Source organism: Nuphar pumila, chromosome 13 (assembly GCF_984573655.1).
Source record: "Nuphar pumila chromosome 13, dmNupPumi1.hap1.1, whole genome shotgun sequence".
Classification (NCBI taxonomy): domain Eukaryota; kingdom Viridiplantae; phylum Streptophyta; class Magnoliopsida; order Nymphaeales; family Nymphaeaceae; genus Nuphar; species Nuphar pumila.
In genome coordinates this window covers 63,189,195-63,212,265 of record NC_143261.1, presented here as the reverse complement: position 1 = coordinate 63,212,265, position 23,071 = coordinate 63,189,195, and the positions used below count along the sequence as shown (strand labels likewise).

At 39.4% G+C, this 23,071-nt stretch overlaps 1 non-coding gene across 1 annotated transcript; it reads left to right on the top strand.

Moving 5' to 3' along the window:
- The first annotated feature begins 1,578 nt into the window (after positions 1 to 1,578).
- Positions 1,579 to 1,681, top strand: LOC149818515 (small nucleolar RNA R71). Its single transcript, XR_016427547.1, has one exon. It is a non-coding gene; the product is annotated as a small nucleolar RNA R71 (small nucleolar RNA).
- Positions 1,682 to 23,071: the final 21,390 nt, after the last annotated feature.

The following is a 23,071-nucleotide window of genomic DNA, read 5'->3' as shown; positions in this document are numbered from 1 at the left end:
AAGTCATCCACTTTAACTAGCACGTCCTCCAAGACACCTCTCGGTACCTTGACGGAACGATCTGCCAGTTGAAGTGTAATCGGAGTCGATCTCATCTCCCCTAACCCGAAAGAATCAAAGAAATATCCGGGCAGAATGTTCACGCTTGCTCCAAGATCGAGCAATGCGCGTTCTATCCGGATGTTCCCTATAGTACAAGCAATGATAGGTGATCCAGGGTCCTTGAGCTTTGGTGGTGTCTGATGCTGAAGTACTGAACTCACCTGCTCAGTCAGATGGACCCTGTTAGGAACTCGCTCTCTGGATTTCCTCTTTTGCGTACATAGCTCCTTCAGGAATTTGGCATAAGCCGGCACCTGCTGAATAGCATCGAGCAAAGGTAGGTTGATCTGTACATGCTTGAAGATATCAAGCACGTCCTGGATCTTCGCACCTTGCTTCCCTCTATAACCAGGAGACTCTAATGCTTTGGGATAGGGTGGTGGGGGAATATACTCTGCTGGCTCCTCCTCTTTGCGAGAAGGCTCACTCCTATCCTTCTTCTTCTCTGAGGATAAAGATGATGAAGGTGATGATGGGGATGGGGATGATGATTGAGCCGACGTAGGTGAAACAATGGTCTCTGGCTCCTCTATCTTCTCTCTACTCTCAACGTGATACTCATGTCCACTCCTCAAGGCCATAACTAATTTAGCCTGCTGCTGTGTCTCAGTATGAAATAGGCCTCCAGTCATCTGGTCCTTACCCTTCGGGTTCATGACAGCCTGACTCGGCAATGTACCCTCGGGTCTCCTACTAATAGCCTCAGCTAACTGTCCCATTTGCGACTCTAACTTCGCAATGGACTGCATATGCGAGCTCAAAATCTGGCTACACTTCTCGAAGGCGTTCTGATTAGAGGTTTTCACCTCTTGGAATGCCTGGAGAAGTCTCTCCTCAAAAGATGTCTGCGGGGCAGACTCCTGCTGAATCGGGGAAGGAACTGAAGAAGAAGAAGACTGAGCATAGTTCGGTCTTTGAAATGGCTGAGTAAAAGATGGCTGCCGAACTGGCTGAGAGGAAGAAGGCATCTGTATAGAAGACTGTGGATTCTTCCAAGAAAAATTGGGATGGTTACGCCAACCCGGATTATATGTCGATGAAAATGAGTTATTTGGCGGTCTGACGTAACCCTGAGCTGCCTGAACTTGTTCTTGAACAAATTCAGGGTACTGAGCTGCCGAAGGGCACTCAGTGATCTCGTGTGCCGGACTGGCACAAAGAGTACACACCTGCTGTGTAGTGGATGGTCCTGAGAGAAGCTGGTCCAGCTTCTGAGCAATCATGTCTACTTTACACTGCAGTGCAGTAGATGGACCAATCTCAAGAACGCCAGCTTTCTTCTGAATGCAGGGTGTGGCTCTATCAGAATGAGAGCTCGAAGCATGGTGGAGTGAATTCTCGGCCAATGTATCAAATAGCCTCCATGCTTCGTCCTCGCTCTTCAGCATGAATGTCCCACCGCATGAAGAGTCGATCATCTGACGATTCTTGTCAGACAATCCATCATAGAAACTCTGCACCAGTTGCCATTTCGGCACCTGATGATGGGGGCATTTCCTGAGGAGATCCTTCATTCTCTCCCAGGTCTCATGAAAGCGCTCACCATCTAGCTCTGAAAAGCTAGTGATGGCTCTACGATATTGGTTCGTGCGACCAATGGGAAAGTATTTCCGAAGAAACTCCTGTTGCAACTGATCCCAGGACTCTATTTCTACAGAATCTAAGGACTTTAGCCAATACTTGGCTTTGTCCTTCAATGAAAAAGGGAATAGAGTCAACCTCAACGCATCATCATCGAAATTCTGTATCTTAACAGTAGAACAGATTTTGAGGAATTCATCTAAGTGTCGGTAGGGATCCTCATGACTAAGGCCATAAAAGGATGGAAGCATTTGAATAATGCTGGCCTTAATCTCATAATGTGGCGCTCCTACATCGGGTCTCCGAATGCAGGATGCCTGAACATAGTCTGTGGGAATGAAGTATTCCCGCAGAGGGCGTGAAAGAACTGGGGGTGGAGGTGGAGGATCCATGTCAGCCATTGTTGCCGAACTTCGATGAGAATGTAAAATTCTCTCTGGGTTGTCAACAAATGGGTGTAATGGGGTTCCTAGACCTCGTCGACCCTGCATACACTGGTACTAAGACCAGATGTAAGCAAACGACCTAACTAAAAAAATTAAACTAGCACAGATACTAAAATGTAAATAAGCAAATAACAGTAACTAAAAACAAACAAATATGCTATATAGATATGTCAGAATTCTATACTAAATAATTAAATAACAAAGTAAACTATTCTAAAATGCTAAAACAAATAAATACAGGAAATCACAAACTATGTTTTTCTAAAACCCACCTGTCTAATCGCTCCTTGCAGAATGATAATTAAGTGAATCCTAAAAAGAACAATATGTGAATCCTATATTTACTAACTATGTTAATCCTATATTCACTTACTAATCCTACTAACTAAAAAGAAAACAACTAATTAACTAACTAAAACAAAATAATAATAAATTAAACTCTAAGAAATAAAGTAATTAATTCGCCGTTCCCCGGCAACGGCGCCAAAATTTGGTTGATATTTTGGAATGCTCTTTTTTTTTAAAACACTTATTTTCAATAAAACTTTGGAAAATCGTCAACCAAAAATATAAAAACCGACTTTCCACAAAGTGGTAAGTACGGGTCGATCCTCAGGGAACAGGAATTAAACACAATATTTCTATAAAATTCAATTTATTAATGCCAAATGTCAACCTACAATTACAAAGTTAGTACAACTGCAATTAAACACTAAAAGAAAAGTAAACAAGCAATCAGTCTTCTGCTCCACACCAAGGGTATTTCCGTCTTTTCGCCACTTAAAGAATCTTCTCACTTGGACAATATCCCTGGACACTAAATATGTTTTTCAACCTAAAAATGCAGAAAAATACAAAGTTAGTTTTCTATTCTAATAACGAAAACAATGACTAAGACTAGTTCTAATTTTACGAAAATTGTAAAGCAAATACTATTTATCAAGTAAAAATTAACTAAAATACTAAATTAATGCTAAAATTAACCAATTTAACTCTACTAATGCTGTATGATGATGATGCAACTCCTAAAATGCAGAAACTACGAAAAACAAATCTAAAAGGCCGAAATTAAGAAAATTACGAAACTGCCCCTAACTAGTGTAAAATAGCATTCTGACAGGTTATCGGAAAACTACTGTTTGACAGGGCAAACGAGGTCCGATTTTTCCGAAATTTGTTCTGTTCTGCAACTGACAAATGGAACAAAACGACAGTTTTTACAGAATTGAAAAACAGTATCTTGAACTCCAGATATAAGCGTTTCAAATCTGAGAAAAATCAGGATATCGCCAGTCCTGTAATTTAAAATCCAGAAAAAGCGGTTTTCGCAAAACGCTTAAAAATCAGACCAAATCAACTCCGAATGAGCTGAAATTTGGTCTGCAGTTAAATAACACGTCAATAAAGTGAATAGACGAAAAAAATTTGGAAAACACAGAGTTATGCACAGAAAATAATGCTAGTGTGATAGGGCAAAAATCTGGTTTTTATTTCAATGCACTATTCACTATATGAATCTATTTTAAACACTATGAACGTAATCTAACTATAATGCAGACTTAAATACTTCTATATGACATAATATATGCTGATATTGACTATGATAAAACTAAATGAGATCTAAATGACAAATGATATGCATTTCATGACTTTGCCTTGAATGAGCTAATGATGTAAATGTCCCTAAAATACTAATGCAAGAAAGTAACTATATGCATAAGACATGCAATACACATAAACTAGATACAACTATGCTAACTAAACTATTAATAAGAAAAAGACATTAACAATCACACATTTAATCAACTAATGATAAAATCTAACTAAAATGATTACATAAATAACTAAACTAACTATTCTAAGGACAAGATGACTGAAATACAAAGGAGAAGAGACCACTAACGAACCATGGGGTGCAGCCTTTGGAATGTGACTATGGTTGACTCAACTAGGCTCTATCTTAACTTAGCTAGGTTCGGGTTTGGCTAAGGTTGACTCGACCTTGGGTTGGACTAGGACTAGGTCTAGGTTTTGTTTTGACTTTGACTTAGTCAACTAGGCTCGAGTTGACTTAGGCTCAACTAAGTTGGACCCAGCTTAGGGTTTGACTAGGCTCGAATGGGCTAAGGTAAGCTCGGTTGACTCACTAGGTTTAGGCTAAGTTTTTACCCGAGTTAGGTCTTTGACTAGGTTTAACCAAGGTTGGGTTTTGGATTTAGGTCTAGCAAGACTAGGATGAACTCGGTTTAGGTAGGCTTGAACTAAGTTGAATCAACTAGGTTTGACTTAGATAGGGTAGGTAGACTAGGCTGACCTAACTTAGGTTAGGGTTGACTCCACTAAGCTTGACTAAGGTTGGGCTTTGGTCTTAGACTCGACCTAAATGCGGTTTAGGCTTTGACTTGGGCTAGGCTAGGTTTTGACTAGACTCAAAGGGGGTGTAGACTAGGGGTTGACTCGACCTAGGCTCGGTTTGACTAGGTTAGGTCTAGACTAAAGTAGTAACCTCCTAATTAAGCTACAATTAATCCAAAGTTCACGATTTTAATGGAGGAGGTTGGAAAAAGGAATGTAATAATTACCAATATTCAAACTTTGAAATGCTTTGGATTCTCAAAAATCGCCCCATTTAAAGAGGGAGTTACACTCCTTAATTGCCTTTAATACCTTTTTGGAAATCTGAAAAGACCAATCTAGAAATCCACGATTTTTGCTTTTCAAGATGGAATTAAAATGCTTTTAATGCTCTATGGAAATCGTGTAACCTAGATTGGAATTTTGGTTTAATTGCAAAACACTTTCCAAAGTTAAGGAGTAACTCCTTCTTTAATACACATTCAAAATTCAAATTTTCCTTAAATGCCTCACACGATTTTTGAAGAATATCCTTTTTCCAAAAGCTTTCCAATTTTCAATTACTTTAATTACCTCCCTTCTCCAAAAATCGCCAACTTCAATGGATGCTACTTTCTAAACTAATAGACTTAATTATACCTAGGGAACAAAAGAACTTAAATGGAAAATCGATTTCCTAGGAGTTAATGCTAACCTAATTCCAAAACTTACCTAAATGCAACCCTAAAAACGGCTAGAAAAGAAAGACCTAATACATTGAACCTAGACACCTTCCTAACTCAACTAATGACCATTAAGACTTGCTAAAAAAAATCGACCAAGAGCTCCAGGGGAGCTCTAATGGCTGCCGCCCCACCTTGGGGAAGAAGAAGAACCACACGAAAATAAAAAAAAATAAAATTATAAATTAACAAAAAGCAATACAACTAAATAACCACTAATTTGATAAAACTAAATTAGAGAATAATACAGAGGACTCCTAATTACACAAAGGCTAACAATAACAGCACTATGCTGGACTTAAAATCATAAAAAAAAAATTAAAGAAAAATTGATTTTTATAATTTTCAATAATACACTCAAACACCAAAACGAAAAATGATTAAAACAATTAAGTAAATCAATCCTAAAATAATGGAACGACTAACACCAATTTATGCTACTGTTAACACACTAAACACAAAGCAAGCAACACAACTTACCACTCTAAACCCCCTTTTAACAAAAATATAAAGATCGGCTAGAATATCCCTAGCCGATTTTTTCTTTTTTCAAAAATAAAATCAAAACGAAACACACGCACAACCCACTACTTAGAATAATCTAAAATGAAGTTTCCGAATGAGATTTTCAGCAACACAATACAAGACACAAGCTGGACAAAACAAAAATAGCAAAACAGAAAAATATTTTTGTAGAAATTAAGAATCGGCTAGAAAAAGTCTAGCCGATTTTTCTTCTTTTCAAGCAAAAACAACACACAAACAAACCTAACGACTAAGATGAATCAAAATGAAATTTGTGTCTGAGATTTTCTAAAAAGAAAACACCTATAACACGCTGGAAACAAAAACCCAAATCGACTAGAAAAGCCTCTTGCCGATTTGCACGTTTTAGATAAAAACGATGGAAAAACACAAATCGAATACACAACCAATGAAAGAAAACCTAATCTAACGTGCTGGTCTGTGCACTCATGCTATTCTAAGGTTGAAATAAAAAGAAAAACAAGAAACATACAGAAAATAACAAAACAAAAACCACACACACAAATCGGTTTTATCTAGAAGAGAAGGAAGAAGAAGACCTACCTTTTGGGAGATCCGACGACCGGGGGGGTGAAGAAGAGCGGACCGTGGCTGGATGTAGACGTCTTCTACAGTTCAAGGATGCTGTACTTCACCAAAAACGGCACCTATTGCAGCTGCTACACGTTGAAGATCCACCGATGATGGCATGTGATCCGATTCGCGATCGGAGGGTGTAGAAAGCCGGATGGAGGTAGGGCCGGCTCACCTTGGTGGTGTGCTGCGCACTCCCGCCCAAGGTTAATGGTCTCCACCTCTGCTACACCTGCAAAAGTACAGAAAAATGGTGAAAAGACAGCAAGGAATAAGAAAGAAAGGAAAAGAAACCAAAGAAAGCTTGAAAATATGCTTGAAAATCAAGCATAGGTCGATCTTCAATGGCCAACACTTGGGGAAGATGGAGAGGAAGGAGCTGCTGCTGTAGAGTCACTGTAGGGGGCGTCCAAACACAGCCAAAGACCCCTAGGGTTCTTGAAAAAAAACTATTTATAGTTTTGACATTTTTCAGAAAGAGTGTTAAAAAATAAAATATTGCTAGGCGCCACTTTCTGGGGGGTTTTTAGAAAAACTTTTTGAAATGGGTATGGATAGGTGTGTGGGTTGGGTTTTGGGCTTTCTAAGAGTTGATCCAAGGTCCAATTGACCTAATTGGGTCGGATATGGATCCGATCCACCTCGAAATCCGTGCCCAAACACTGAAATAGCCATAACTCTCTCATTTTAACTCCGATTTTTCTGAAATTCGAACCATAGCCCCTTACTATCAAAACACATCTAAACATGGGTTTAAAACCTTAAACTTGATACAAAACGCATGAAAAACTTGTTTACATGATGTGCATTTCATGCATCATCATCTAGCCTTAGTGTGGATGTGTCAGAAGCTGAGACATTATCTAATGGCATCAGAAATCAAGATCCTGTCGACACTCAATCCTCTCAAATACATCCTTGAGCAGCCTTTTCTTACTGGACGAATTGCGAAATGGCAAGTCCTCCTAATGCAGTATTATTTGGAGTACGTTTCTCAGAAGTCAGTCAAGGGTCAGTCTATCGCAGATCAGTTGGCAGATTTCCCGTTAACAGAAGAAATCAAAGCGGAAGATGATTTTCCTGACGATCGAATTTGCAGTATTCAAGAATCTCCAGTTTGGACTCTATTCTTTGACGCAGCCAGAAATATGTCTGGTATAGGAATTGGGATCTTGTTAATCACTCCTGAAAAGGAGATGCTCCCTTATTCCCTCAAGCTCAATTTCCAGTGTACTCACAACATGGCTGAGTATGAAGCTCTAATACAAGGCCTCAAAATTTTGCACGACTTCGATGTCAAGAGAGTACACGACTTCGGCGACTCATTACTTGTTATCAGCCAAGTTAATGCTGAATGGCAAGTCAAGGATTCAAAGTTAATCCCTTATCAGAAGATTGCCTTAGCTCTCATAGGAAACTTTGAAGAATTTCAACTCAATCATGTCAAGAGGGAATACAATCACATAGTCGATGGTTTAGCCTGCTTGGGCTCTATTTTGTCTTTCAAAGACAGTGAATCCTGTCGTTCCTTCGAAATCGGCAGACTTGATCAACCTGCCTACATTCTAGTTGAGCAAGTGAACCGGGCCGCTCAGAAGGAAAAGCCTTGGTATCAAGACATCAAAAGCTTTATTGAAACCGGTGAGTTTCCAGCAGAAATGCCAAGAAAGGAGCAACACGCGATTCAACACATGTCAGTTCGCTATTTCATCCTTGCCAATACTCTCTACCGTCGTGGGTTCAGTTCTGAGTATGCCAGATGCTTAGACAAAGACGAAGCCACGGAAGTTATCCAAGAGGCGCACGAAGGAATTTGTGGTGGCCACGTCGGCTACCAAACACTCGTCAAGCAGATTATCCGCGCAGGATATTACTGGAAAACCATGCAGCAAGATTGCCATCGATTTGTAAGGAAGTGCGTCAAATGTCAAATACACGCACCTTCCATTCATGCGCCTGCCGCTTACTTGCAGTCTGTGGTTTCTCCTTGGCCCTTTTCGATGTGGGCCTTCGACGTGGTGGGTCCCATCACTCCTTCAGCATCTAATGGTCACAGATACTTCCTCGCAGCTACAGAATACTTCACCAAATGGGTTGAGGTTATAACTCTGCGAACAGTAGAAGGCCGACATGTGGTTTCATTTATTCATAAAAATCTTCTTTGCCGATTCGGCGTCCCACGTGACATTGTGTCTGATAATGGCAGTCACTTTAAGAATGAGAGGATGAAGACCTTCTGCTCGAAGTTCAGGATTCATCACCACTTTTCAGCTCCTTATTACCCTCAAGGAAACGGCCAGGCAGAGGCCACCAACAAGATTTTGATCCGCATTCTGGAAAGAACTGTGGAAACAGGCCGCGATTGGCACGAGAAGATGCACGATGCACTTTGGGCATACCGAACCACTATTCGGACCCCAACAAATGCCACTCCTTCAGAGCTCGTCTATGGGACGGAGGTGGTGTTACCTCTACATGTTCAGAAGCCCGCACTTAGGTTTGCGTCACTCATTGAACTTCCGCTTGATCAGTATCAGCAACAGAGATTGATACAGCTTGATCTACTAGACGAGAAAAGACTCAAGGCAGCAGAGCACGCTCAAGCCTATCGTCAGAGGATAGCTAGACACTACGCCAAGTCAGTCATTGAGAGAAGGTTTCGAGTTAATGATCTTGTGCTCAGATCGACGGCTCATCTCAAGCACCGACCGAAAGGCAAGTGGTCACCCAATTGGGAAGGCCCTTATGTGGTTAAAGAAGCACTGCTGTTATCGTCGCGAAATTTTTCCCCCGCCTTCCCTTCCTTGCGGAAGAGAAAACGAGAGAAACGCTTTCGCGCTTCAAACTTGACCGGATTTTGGAAATTGTTTTGAAATACTCGCCTCCGTTTTGAAAATTGCGGGAAAATCCATGGGATGGGGCTCGACCTGTCGGTACGAGGTTCAACCGTTCCTGCCGCCTTTAACAGGGGTAATCGAACCAAGGACCAAAATTGTGCTTGACTTAGTTAAATCATCAAAATCATGTTCTATCCTAAATGCACAGAGAATTTAGGCATGTGCTATGAGATTTGGAAAATGCAACTTCGGAAAACATGATGTATGCTTGGAAAATATTTGAAGTTGAAAAGATTTCTCAGGAAAAGAGTAAATTTCTCAGGAAACTCAGATGAAAAGATTTGAAATCTTGAGAAAGTTTATAAAGACTTGGGAAAATTATGAATGGTTGAAAATCCTGGGAAAATGGAAGTGATTCTTGAGAAAAGATGAACCTTTTGAAAAGGGAAACACTTCTTAGGAAAACTTGGACTTTGAGAGTTTTCTTAGGAAAATGATGGAAGATTTATAGGAAAGCTCATTGGAGAAGGAAATTCAAAACTTGTGGAATCGAAATCCTGGGAATTTTACCTTTTTAAATACTTGGAAATCGATTTTGGCTCTTGAAGAAAGATTGGAAAACTCTTTTGAATATCTTAAGAAAATATCCTTTTCTTGGGAAAACTGTGGAAAACTTGTCTTGGAAAAACCGATTTTGAAAAATCCTTAGAATTTCTTGAGAAATCGATTTCTTGAGAATGAAGTTTTCTTGAGAAAATCTTGAGAAAATCAATGATTTCATGATGCAAATGACATGAGTGAATGAATGCACTTTGAGAAGATTTTCTGAGGAATTGGTTGGAAAATGTGCATTAAGTCAAGATAAATCCTTCACATATTCTGACTGTGGCCATGAATATGTTCAGAACTTAGTTGATTTGATGCACATGATTTTGAAAACTTTGGAAATATGATGTGCATTTTAAGATAGCCTAAGAGTGTAGGCTCAATGTGACTAGTAGAAAGATGATGGATCTGGGTCTCGTCCATATTCCGACTAGGGCCGTAAATATGGATCCCACCGAGTCCATCAACTCCCTAAGAGTTGGTGCACGTGCCATTCGTGAACATCCATAGTGCTTTTGAAATAAAATGCATGAATCATAGAAACAGGATATTGCATAAAATCAAACTATATGATATGCATCCTAGTCTAAGCAGGAAATTAAATCTCTTATTCCAAAATTTACATTATTACATCATTAAATAAAGGAAATAAAAGAAATTTGCAGACTTCATCTCCTTCTTTTGAATGTCCCTGCCAAACTTGAAATAAGGTTAGCTCAAATATGTGGGTTTTTCCAAAATTTTCCAATAATATTATGAAATTATTGGATTTAATTGGATATAAACCCTATGATCATGCTTCCTTGATATTTGAAATGATGAAAATGCAAGAAATTCAGTAGAAAACAGTTTGAAATTCGGAATTGAGGTTAAAATGACCAAAATACCCCTAAAATTAAAGTTACATCTTTAAAATCAGGGTTTTTTGAAGGAAAACTTGGTAAAATTGAGATTTTGAAATTCAAATTGAATCAAATGATGATGAAATGCAGTAAGAGACATGATGACATGCTGCTAGACACATTAAGACTGTAAAATCAGAATTTGGTATTTTGCAATTTATCAAAAATAACGATTTTCGCTTGTTTTTCGCTTGGATCCGGGTCCTGCGGGACCCTGTTTTGGTATTATGGATGATCCGAACCTCAAATGGATTCCAAATTGCACCAAATTCGGTATGAAGCATCTACTTACTTTGATAAACAACCTAGAATGCTAAAAATCATGAAATGATATGATTTAAATGCCAAAATTCAAAGAAAGTCCTAAAATGGTGGATTTTGCCTATGGATCCGAACCAAATGCAATGTCTAATATGATAATGCAAGATTTACACCATGGAAACTTCTGATATTTTGCAGACTGCTAAAAGACCCGAAATGGAACATTTTTGGTTTTTACAGCCTCGGGATTTGAGCCATGGTGAGTTCAATAACAGAGATTTAGTTCTGACAGAGGTAAAAATCACCCTAGTCTGATGTAAAATGCCCACAAAATATAAAACGGCCATGGAAATTTATGAAATTAATCAGAGTTATGAAAGACACCTACATGAACAACTTTCATGTTTATGACTTCGGCATTTGATCAACTAAAGCATAAATAAAAATATAACTATTTCTGCCTAAACTAACAGAACAGACAAATGTAGAAAAATAGGGGGCTGACAAGAAAAATTCTAATCAGGGGTCAACACTGTTCTAAAAATTACAGGCTTTTAGATTCAAACAGAGGACATCTCGGACACCACTTTCACTTTTTACAGTTTCGGATTTGGAGCAACACACAAAGAGAAACCATAGCCATAAGTCGATCCAAGATCTCAGAGGCCCAAATTAGGCTCTGACACGTGTCCCGAACTCTCGGATTTTTGTCAGACATAAAAAAACATCAGAAAAATCTGCAAACATCATATTAAAAACTAGACATCCTCCCTAGTTCGAAACATCTTTCGGATTGAAAATAGGATCTCCCATTAGGGATATCTCGATTTTACAAGTTGGCAAATGATTTTCAAAACGCATCTCGGGTAAAAAAACCCGACTTGCCATTTTGAATGTTTACCGCAGTAAACAAATTCAAATGCCTCCAAATTTTTGGCAAAATTTTAGGGACACCTAAGGGCGCATTCCGTGATTTTTTTGGGATTTGTAATAAAACATAAATGCATGAAATGACGTGTGGACTGACTGACAAAAACAGGGACCTACTGAAAATAAGCAGAATTGAAATAAATGCTAAATTAATCCTAATTAATTCATGAAATGTACTAAATGAATGAAATAAAATGCAAATTAAATCTAGCTAACTACATGCATGTTAAAATCATCAAGGAAGTATAATTATGTATTTTTATATATGTCGTTTTATGAGAATAGCTCAATCCATCCCTCGGATGAGCTCTTTCTTCAAACGACAACACGAATCAAACCAAAAGAATTATCATAGTGAAATCAATAGGAATGGAAGCTTACCTTGTGTTCTCCAGCGGTTTTGGAACTCCCAAAATGAGTGGCTACCTTGATAATGGGCTCCAGAGAGGCGTGAATCCAGAGGAAACCAAGAAAGAATGAAAATGGAATTCTGAAGTTCAATTCTCAAACAGGGCTCTCAGAGTGAAAATGCTAAATCCAAAAGAAGCTCCCCTAGGCTGGGCATGGGGCCTTGTATTTATAGAGATTTTTGGAAAATTTTGAAATTCAAAGAAGCTTAATCTGAGCCCTCCATGTGGAGCCATCTCAGAGGGTGTTGTCTTGGAGTTTGAAATTCAAATTCTGCTTTATTCTGGAAGGAGGAGAGACTTCCATGTGGCGCCATCTCAGAGCATCCACATTGCCATGTGTCAGAAGGTAGGAGCAGAGGAAGCAGAAGACGCCACCTCAGAGGGGTTTGAATTCTACTTTTTCTGATGAAAGGAGAGACTGACATGTGGCGCCATCTCAGAGCATCTTCATTGACATGTGTCAGAAGGAAAGGCAGAGGATTCAGATGGTGCCACCTCTGAGAGAGTTTGAAATTTAAATTTCTGCTTTTTCTAGAGGAAAGGAGAGACTGCCATGTGGCACCACCTCAGGGTGGCTCCTACAATGACATGTGGCAAGAGGGAGGAAAAGGGACATGTGGCACCATCTCACACAAAATAGAAAAGGTGAAGTTCAGGATTTGCGCCACCTCAGACTGGAGTTTGAACATTTGAATTCTAGCTTTCTCTGAAGGAGGCAGAAAGTGACATGTATCACTTGCTTTTTCTGAAGAAAGCAGAGAGAGACACGTGTCCCTTGCTTTTTCTGAGAAGAGCAGAGGGTGACATGTGTCACTTGCTTTTTCTGAGAAAAGCAGGGAGTGACATGTGTCTTCTACTTTTTCTAAAGGAAGCTGGAGATGACATATGTCATCTACTTTTCTGAGAAAAATAGCAGGGAGACATGTGTCCTCTGCTTTTTCTGAAAGGAGCAGAGATTGACACGTGTCGCTTGCTTTTCCTGAGGAAAGGAGAGAGTGACATGTGTCACTTGCAGGAGACATAATTCAAATGGTGCCACCTCAGAGGAGACAAGTTCTACTTTTTCTGAACAGGACAACACATGACACGTGGCATCTCATGGTGACCTTGGAATGACACATGGCACAGGGTGAAGATGGTAGACATTGACACGTGGCATAAAATGAAGAGGATGACTAATGACATGTGGCGGCATCTTAAGGTGGCCCCACGCTGACACGTGTCAAAGGATGGCAGAAGAGAGAAGGTGACATGTGGCACTTCTAGGTGAACCCTATGCTGACACATGGCAGGTAAATGGGAGGAGAGAGAAAGGACAAGTGGCACCAATCTAGGGGACAAGGTTCCTATTTTTTTGGGTTTTTCAAAGTTCAGGTTTTTCAAAAGAAAAGTCTATGTGACACCACCTCAGTGTGGGTCCCACATTGCTTCTTTATTGAAATAAGAACAAGACAACAACCTCTTTTTGGAATTTTCATAAAAATTTGGACTAATTGGTAAAACAGAAATTTTTGGAAAGAGTTGGCCCCTGTAGGGCAATTTTGTAAAAGGAAGATATTTGAAATTGTCAAAAGGGCAAAATCTGAGATAAGGTGGCTGAAATCCATATTAAAACTATCCAGATCATTTTCCTGAGGAAATATTTTAAAATTCAGAGCCCTAGGGGTAAAATGGGAAGAACTGATAATTTTGAAGACCCAGGGTTTTGAAATCAATTTTGAAAAGAGTTGAAATTCTAATCTGGATTGAAAATTTTGAAATCGAGAGTTCTGGACCTCGAAATGACATGTTGTGCAGTGCAGTGATATGAAATGCTCATGCAATGCTATACAATGACATGTCTTATACAATATAATCTTGAACCAAGACTTGGAGATGCCTGTCTCCTGTCAGGAATAAAATTTTGAACATCTGAGCTAAAATAGGGAGACTTTGAGAGTTCCAGGTGAAATTTGGACTTTTACAAGGTTCGAACTCAGAAAATGACCATTTTGCCCTCCGGCAATTTCAAAGGCTGAATGATGATGTTTGGTGAAAATGTCGGGGAGGTGAGTGAAAATTTGGGGTGTTTACAACTGCCTCGCAATTCCTATCGTCTAATCAACGCAGATGGGGCGGAACTGCCAGATCCCATTAATGCCCTACATTTGAAGAGATTTTACACTTAAATTCCTAGCCTTTTGTACTCTTCAAAAGAATCTCTCTAAATAAAGCGACGATTTTTCTATTAAATTCTCATGTCTTCTCCCTGATACTGGGGCATTTTTATTTTTGATGTATATATATCTTCCTTCGTCATATGCAGGCAGGATTAGACGAACTCTCTCTCTGAAAAACTTGTCAATCTTTCAGTTGATCTATTTTTAAATTACATCTACTTCATTTTCTGATTTAATTGAATCTTCATCGATTTGTTTTATCATTTTGTCAAGTTTTTATCAAGTTTTTATCAAACTTTTAAATTTTATCGATCTTTTATTTTGCATCCCTTTCAGGTTAAGGGTTAAAACCTGAATTACTTCCCATAAACTCTTCAATTCATATTAATCTTTTATTCATTCTCCTCCAGGATAAGGGAAAATCCTGAAGTCATCAAAATTCAAACCATCTTGGGTCAAGAATCTTGAATAAATCTCTGTAATCGTCGGAATCTATTCATGCATTTTGTCAATTCTTCTAAAATCCGACTCTTGGGTAGTAATTATTTCCCTCCTGTCTGAGTTCCGACTCAGGTTTTTCGTTTTGTTTTGTTTTCATTTTTGTTTTCAAAAACCGGGTTCCAACTCGGGTTCTTCCCTTTTATATATCGCTTGAAGTATCAAGTTCCGACTTGAACTTCCTTTTGAATCCAATGCTCGTGTTGGACAATTCACTGCTTTGGGAATGCGAGTTTTTCAAACTCAATTCTCATTCATTTTCTCATATTTAAAAACCGGGTTCCGACTCGGATTTTCCTTTTTTTGTATATTCTCATTTTTGAAGTTTTCAAGTTCCGACTTGAACTTCCTTTTGAATCCAATGCTCGTGTTGGACAATTCACTGCTTTGGGAATGCGAGTTTTTCAAACTCAATTCTCATTCATTTTCTCATATTTAAAAACCGGGTTCCGACTCGGATTTTCCTTTTTTTGTATATTCTCATTTTTGAAGTTTCAAGTTCCGACTTGAACTTCCTTTTGAATCCAATGCTCGTGTTGGACAATTTACTGCTTTGGGAATGCGAGTTTTTCAAACTCAATTCTCATTCATTTTCTCATATTTAAAAACCGGGTTCCGACTCGGATTTTCCTTTTTTTGTATATTCTCATTTTTGAAGTTTTCAAGTTCCGACTTGAACTTCCTTGTGAATCCAATACTCGTGTTGGACAATTCACTGCTTTGGGAATGCGAGTTTTTCAAACTCAATTCTCATTCATTTTCTCATATTTAAAAACTGGGTTCCGACTCGGATTTTCCTTTTTTTTTTGTATATTCTCATTTTTGAAGTTCCGACTTGAGCTTCCTTTTGAATCCAATGCTCGTATTGGACAAGTTATTGTGAATCCGAGTTTTCACTCATTATTTCCCCTTCAGGATAAGGGATAATCCTGAAACACCGGCAATCATTCTCTCTTGATTCTCAAATATCTTCGAATGTCGGTCTTATTTTTCAAATCCTCCTTTTGAAAAACCCTGTGCTCGTACTGGTGTGCATTTCAAAAACCCAGTGCTCGTACTGGTGTGCATTTCAAAAACCCTGTGCTCGTACTGGTGTGCATTTCAAAAACCTAGTGCTCGTACTGGTGTGCATTTCAAAAACCCAGTGCTCGTACTGGTGTGCATTTTGAAAAACCCAGTGCTCGCACTGGCGTGCATTTCGAAAATCCAATGCTCGTACTGGTGTGCATTTTTCAAAACCCAGCGCTCGTACTGGGGCGTTTTCGAAATCCAGTGCTCGTACTGGTACATCTAGCGCTTGCGCTAGTGTTTGGCTGACTAATCAGTTAGCCCTCCAAGTTCGGGTTTTTGTGCTAACCAAACATATCATTTCAAACCATAAATTCTCAATTTCGACCTTCAGGTCACCCTTTTATCAAATCATCAATCTTTTCTCTTGCGAAGGACCCTCTTCAGGGAGAGTTCGAGGGAGCTCGTTCCTTTCGCATGCAACCATATTTCGTTCGCAAGAACCCTCTTTCAGGGAGAGTTTGAAGGGACTCGTTTTCTTCGCGAACAGTTTGCAAAACAACAACCAACTTTACACAAGAGAACCCCCTTTCCGGGGAGAGCTTCGACGGAAGCTCGTTTCTTTTGTGGCCCCATTTTTTCTCATCTTCGGCCAACCCCTTTCACAGAGGACCCTCTTCTAGGGAGAGTGTGATGGACTCATTCCTCTATGATACTTCCTCAACTTTGTTTTTCGGCTGCCTTTCCATAAGAGAAGCCTAGAAATAGGAAGTTTTGACGAAAACTTAATTTCTCTTCGAAAGTTCCGTTTTGCAAACACCTCCTCTTTCAGGGAAGAGAGGAGTATTTCCAACTTCCCATTCAGGTTAGGGCTTAATCCTGAGTCTCTCTTTTTGGGGAAAAAGAGAGGAGAATTCTGTCACAGACGTGTCGATTCGATATCAAGTGATTTCTTTCGTCAAGGATTTTCTAGAATACGTTGCCAATTTGCTATCAAAAGTCATGGTTGATCTCAAAATTTTATCATATAAAGAATTACCTCAAACTACCTTCAGTATCATTTTCAAAAGAGCAAGACTTTTGCGAAGTAAGAACTAAAATTCAAGCTTTTTCTGTTGGTCAACCAAGAGGATAAAAAAAAAAAAAAAAAATCTCTTCGATATGACAGGCAAAGGAAAATTCAATGATGTTGAAAAGCCATAAGTGAACTGATATTGATCATAGCTGTGGCGCATTCTTAAGGATTGTTCTTTTGGCGGTAAGATAGTGGAAATATCCTGGGCAGTAAAAAAGAACCTACCCAATCCATGTATCCTCAGTCGCCTAAGCTGCAATCAAATATCCGCAAAAGGGATCTCTCAATTGTTGTCAAGATGAAGGCAAATTAAGCGAGTAGACCCCCGGGGCCAAAGAAGATTTGAAACATCTCCAAGATGACGGAGTTTGTGACAGATCCTCCCAGGGAAAGTTCGGATCACCGTCAAGATGAAGGCGGATGCGATGAACCTACCGATAAACCCTAAAAGATATTTGATTTCTGCTGTCATTTAGAAATTTCAACCCAAGAACCAATGTCATAATTCCTGAGAAAGAAAAAAGGAAGGATCGGAGCATCTCCAAGATGAAGGAGTTTGTGACGTACCCTTCCTCGAAAAAAAGAGAGAAAAGTCAGGACATCTCCAAAATGAAGGATGATGTAAAAGCCCAAGAAAGCCCCATGACTCAAAAGAGTGCAAAAAGATCATCATGGGAAGATGCCCAGGATATCAAACTGCCCAAACTACAAAGAATCATCTTTATCTATGTGAAATTCTTTATCAATATTTTTTCACTTAATTGCTTTTATGAAGCTAAGAAGGTTTCCTCTCTTTTCATGTCAAGGAAATTGATATCTTCCTTAAAGAAGCTCAACAGCTACAAATTTGAATTTTAGATCTCAAAATCTACAGAGTTAGCCCAATTGAAGCTAATACTCTAGGTGGAAAGAGGTGATATTTTCACACATGACCACAATTCAATCATTCTGAATCAACTACAATTTTTGGCATCTTATTGGCAATATTTTCTAATTATCCCAACATGAAGTGTGAACTTGAAGATCATTTTGACGTATCCTGACGTCATCCCTCCTTAGGACTGAAAGTCCTTTCCTTCCGTCTGATCTGAGCGTTCAAAAATTCACACACTTCCCTGTGCTCCCCACTGTCCCGCCATAGACACTTCCCGCTCAGGATAAGGGATTAAACCTAAACTTTTTGCAAAAGATCTGTTATTGTCAAAAGCTGATTTTAGTCTCAGCAATGAGGCGCCCAAGAACAACCCCTTTTTAAGCTTTAGGGACCCCCATTTTTATCCTTTTGCAAAAACCCCTCTTGGACTTGTTGTGCAAAGTCTAGAGGCCCATCACAGTTTTCTCGCTCTTCGAGGATTCTGTATCCATTTAGGATAAGGATTAAACCTGTCACCTCGCTCCTCGAGGTGTAACCCAAAACCTTCTGCGAGAGGTCGTCTGTTTTTAGAAAGCTGATTTTAGTCTCAGCAATGAGGCGCCCAAGATCATCCCCTTTCTAAGCTTTAGGGAATCCCTTGATTTTCTCTTCTCGCAAACCCCTTCTGGATTTGTTCGTCCAGATTCCGGAGGCCCCATCATGGTTTCTTCATCCGAGGATCCCGTATGATCACCCCTTTCAGGTTAAGGGTTAAGCCTGAACCTCACTTCACGAGGTACCTTCCGTTCAGGTTGGGGTTAAACCTGAGTCCCATTTTCCGACTAGATATCCTTTCTAGTCCCATCACGGTTTCTCCATTCGAAGATTCCGCTTCATCTCCCACTCAGGTCAAGGGTTAAAACCTGAATCTCACTTCGGCGATGCATTTGTGGTCCCATCACGGTTTCTTCACTCGAAGATTCTGTATGGTCGTCCCTCTCAGGATAAGGGCGAAGCCTGAACCTCGCTCCGCGAGGTACCTTCCTTTCAGGTTTGGGTTAAACTTGAGCCTCGTTTAGACGAGGTAATCCTTCCCATCCCATCATGGTTTTCCCCACAAAGGAATCCGTGCTCCTTGTACATCCGTCCAGGAAAGGATCGTCCTTGAATCTTATCTCGCGGGGCACTTCTCTCAAAGATGTCCCATCGAGGTCCGCTTATATTCCTTTCCCCATCCAAATTATCTTGATCTATCTTCGTCCCATCCAGGTTAAGGGCTAAACCTGAGTCATTCCAAAGGGCTGATCTTGTCTCACCCATGAGACTTGATCAAAATTCTTATCTTTCACCATCCCTGGGATTCCCCCCCAAAGTCCCATCACGATTTCCTCATTTCTATCATTCAGTCGTATCATTGTCGAGGATTTCATCCCCCCAGGACCATTCAGAATAAGGTTTTAAGCCTGAAAAGCCGTGTTTTCAAAATAAATTTTTCCACACCCAGTTCAGATCGGCTGACTGGGGCATTTTGTCAAAATTTGGAGTGTTTCTTTGCCACTAAGCTCGGCTTTCAACCGGCTTAGTAGCAAAGAGGGGCATCTGTGAACACCCCAAATTTTTCAAAATGTTGTAAATATCCCCTTTTTGCCCTTTTCCCCCATTCTTTGGGTAATTGAGTCAGTTTTAAAACTAAATTCCATTTTGTTTCTCAAATTTTGTTGAAATTAAATTCATTTTACATATCTGACTCAATTTCGGATCCGGATCTACATCAAAATCAAAATCTGAGCTTCATTATCCAATTTTAAATCAAATTCTCAAAATTATCAAAAATAACTTTTTGAAAAACCCAGACACTTCGTCCGGTATCCGTTTGGATCCATCGTATTATAGTCCTCAAATCGAGGTTTAAAACTCGAATATTTTCTCAAAACTTGGATCCAAAAACCCATTCTTCTGAAGAAATTTCCCCAAAATGGTCTGAAATTCTCATAAAAATACTCTTGTAAATATTTCTCAGAAAAATACAAAAAATTAGTGTTTAATCTTTGTTTTCGTGTAAAAAACTTAGATTCTGTTCCAAAAATACAAAAAAATGGAAAAATCATGCAAAAAAACCAAAGAAATTAGGAAAAACTACGTGTTTTTTTAAGATTTTTGCCGAAAAACTCACCTTTAATCATCTTTTTAGAAAAACTTGAAAAGGAGGCATTTTTTTGAAAAAAACTAATTTTCGAGGTTTAAGGGTCGAGTTAGGGTTTTGAAAACCCTAACTCGCCTTCCTCCCTCAGCCACACTCCCCTCATCGCGAGTTCCATAGAGATGGCCCCAACACCGTCGATGGCCAACGGCCTCACAGGCCTTTCGTTCCCTCCGAACCCTCCATCTCTAACGAAAGTCCTTCTGGAGCCTTCTCCTTCGTCTTTAAAAGGAGAGGTCATTCCACACATTGGGGGGAGGACTCTGATCATCCGTGGTGGACACCCATTCTTCATCCCATGGTACCGAGTTTGTCTGCTAAGCCATTATCAATATCATCTGAGGTTCTCTTTTGTTTTTCCATTGACCACTCTTCTGAAGGGGTCATCTGCAAACATTACCCATCGGTCTTCTGGGGGGAGAAGCAAGACCTACCATTGGGGATCATCCATTCTTTTGAGCGACATCCATTGCATCCACTCTCTGGCAGCAATTCTCTTTGAGCAACATCTATTCTCCGCCTCTCGTCTCCACGATCCAAGGACCCCAATCCAGAAGCATCAGCCTCGGTAATTATCCCCTTAATCTCTCATTTTTCTCTTTTTCTTAGTTTTCTTGTTTTAACCCCATCAATGCACTACGGGTGAAAAGGGGGTTGCTCATGTCAACTTCAGTCTACCCCTGTGCGATATTAATGGAGCAATTCTTGTTCCAACATCTCTTTCTGCATCTTTAGTTTATTTTTTTTTTAGGATTCAGACTATCAGATCCAATAATCTGATAGGATTCATTTGAATCCCGGTCTAAACCTTTCATTGATTCTCGACTTTATTTGCATTTTTTTTTTATCTTCTTATGAATTTCGGTTTCCCCATTTATATCATGTAATCTCAGTTTCCCCTTTCTTGCCCTCGTTAGCCACTGTATTTTGATTTTTCTTGGCATTGTGATTTCTGATAATTTGATTGTTAACATTATATCGACCATTGCATCATACTTATCTCCGCACCATTAAATTGCTAATCTGCAAGCTTTCTAGCTTCAGATCAACGATAATGGCACATTTCATCTTGGTTTTCTTTTCCCTGGTTTTTCTTCTCCTTTCTTCTTTTACTCTTTACTTATTAAAAGCAACATTGTAACGTCGATTTGTTCAAAAAAAAAATGATCTACAGATATCAATGGAATGGGAAGTTCCAACATTTTGCTTTCAATTTTACGAGTCATCTTATCAAATTTTGTTGATCTGTGTAAATGCAGATCTCTTCATATCCGGCACTCTTTCTGTAATTCACAACATTGTTTCCTTTTAGTTATTTTCTTTCTTTCTCATGTCACTCTTAACTGTGCCCTCTTACATTCCTTCAGTTGGAGATCTGGAATTGTTGATCCATCGTGGTAATTTGCGTTTTCTCAGTTTGCAGTTCTATTGATGGGCGATTCAAATTTATTAATTCATTTTCTTTACAAGTTGTTTTCCTCATGAGGCCCTGTCACTCCATTTGATTGACCATGTTTTCTCTTGTCACTCATGATGCAATGTCAGTATCATTTCTGCCTTTACGATTCTAGCATTCCATTAGCTCTCTGAAGCCCCACTACACGTCAAGCTTAATAGCGTTTATACCACGGCATCATCTCCATCCGTGGTGCTTCTACCTCCCCTGTTTATCATTTGCGTTCACGAGGTCTGGACTCTTAAAGAAGGTCACGCAAATGGTGATCTCAAGTCAGGGTGGAAGACAAGGAAGGCTTCTGGAAAGATGAGCATTTGAGCGTATTCACATCAGATTCAATAGTGAAAATGGCCAAATGTATGTAAATAAAAGAAAGTCAAAGTGATCTCGGAGGATCTGGATTCCAAGGAAATCTTGAGCAATTGGTCCAGGAGATATCAATGTTCAGTTAACTCTCATATCCCAATATCGTGTAGTATGGCAGTCATCCAGGATTATACTTCACAAATTTTTCCTGGGTTTGCTCACCTACATAGCAAGAATACTATGTACAGGGATATCGGGATTATGCTTCACAAGCGTCGGTTTGTTGGGTTAATTTTGCAGATATTTGCGGGGAAAGGCATTTTTTTTTATTAGAAATCTGCTCATGTTGATTTTATATGGTGACTGATTCCGTTTGTTTTCATGTGAGCAGCCTGGTAAAAGTGTTGTGCTCCAAGCATATCGTGTTCTGAAGGTAAATTTCCATTCCTTCTGTTATTAGATTTGAAAATGGAAGTTGCTGAAAGCTTAATTGGTTGGACTATATATCAATGGGCTGCACTTCATTTCATCTTTGGCATCAGTCATCCTTGCCCCTTTCTTTTTATTAGATCTGTGAGCATTGGATATTGTATAAAGCGTCATGTCATGTTTATATTTCAACAGCCAGTGGTTCTGATAAAAAAAAAAAAAGAAGTAGAAATATTTGAAATCTGTGGGAATATGGAAACCGTCATCTGCTAACCTGTACCTTCATTTTAAGGAAAATGCTCAAAATATTGAAATCATATATTCAGGAGCTTGCAGACTCTGTAAATAATGCTGGTTATTTGGCAGTCACTCCATTGGTCTCTTACAGTGCCATGTGGTCCCTGCTTCATTTGTTCTTTTTTTTTTGTTTTGTGTGTGTGTTGTTGAATTCACCATGATTAAGGAGGCTGTAAAAGATCAGGAGAGATTCAAAATCGGACATTGAATTCGACAATCGGAAGATTGAAGGTGTTGTGAAACTGAAGAAAGGGCGACCTCTTCTCAGTTTGGTTTCCTGTTACTTTCATGTAGTTATAGTGATACAATATAAGTCCTGACAATAAGACCAATTTGAAGCAGACGCTGGAAATGACTCCTAAATTGCATTGTGAATTTAGCCTTCAATCATCCAGAGTGATAACCAGAATATACACCCCTGTTGCTTCATGGGGAGTGTGTGTTATGGGGATGAGCAAAACCCTCTTCCATCCCAGCAAGTTCTTCTTAGAGATTCAAGGATTTTCTAACATCGACTGC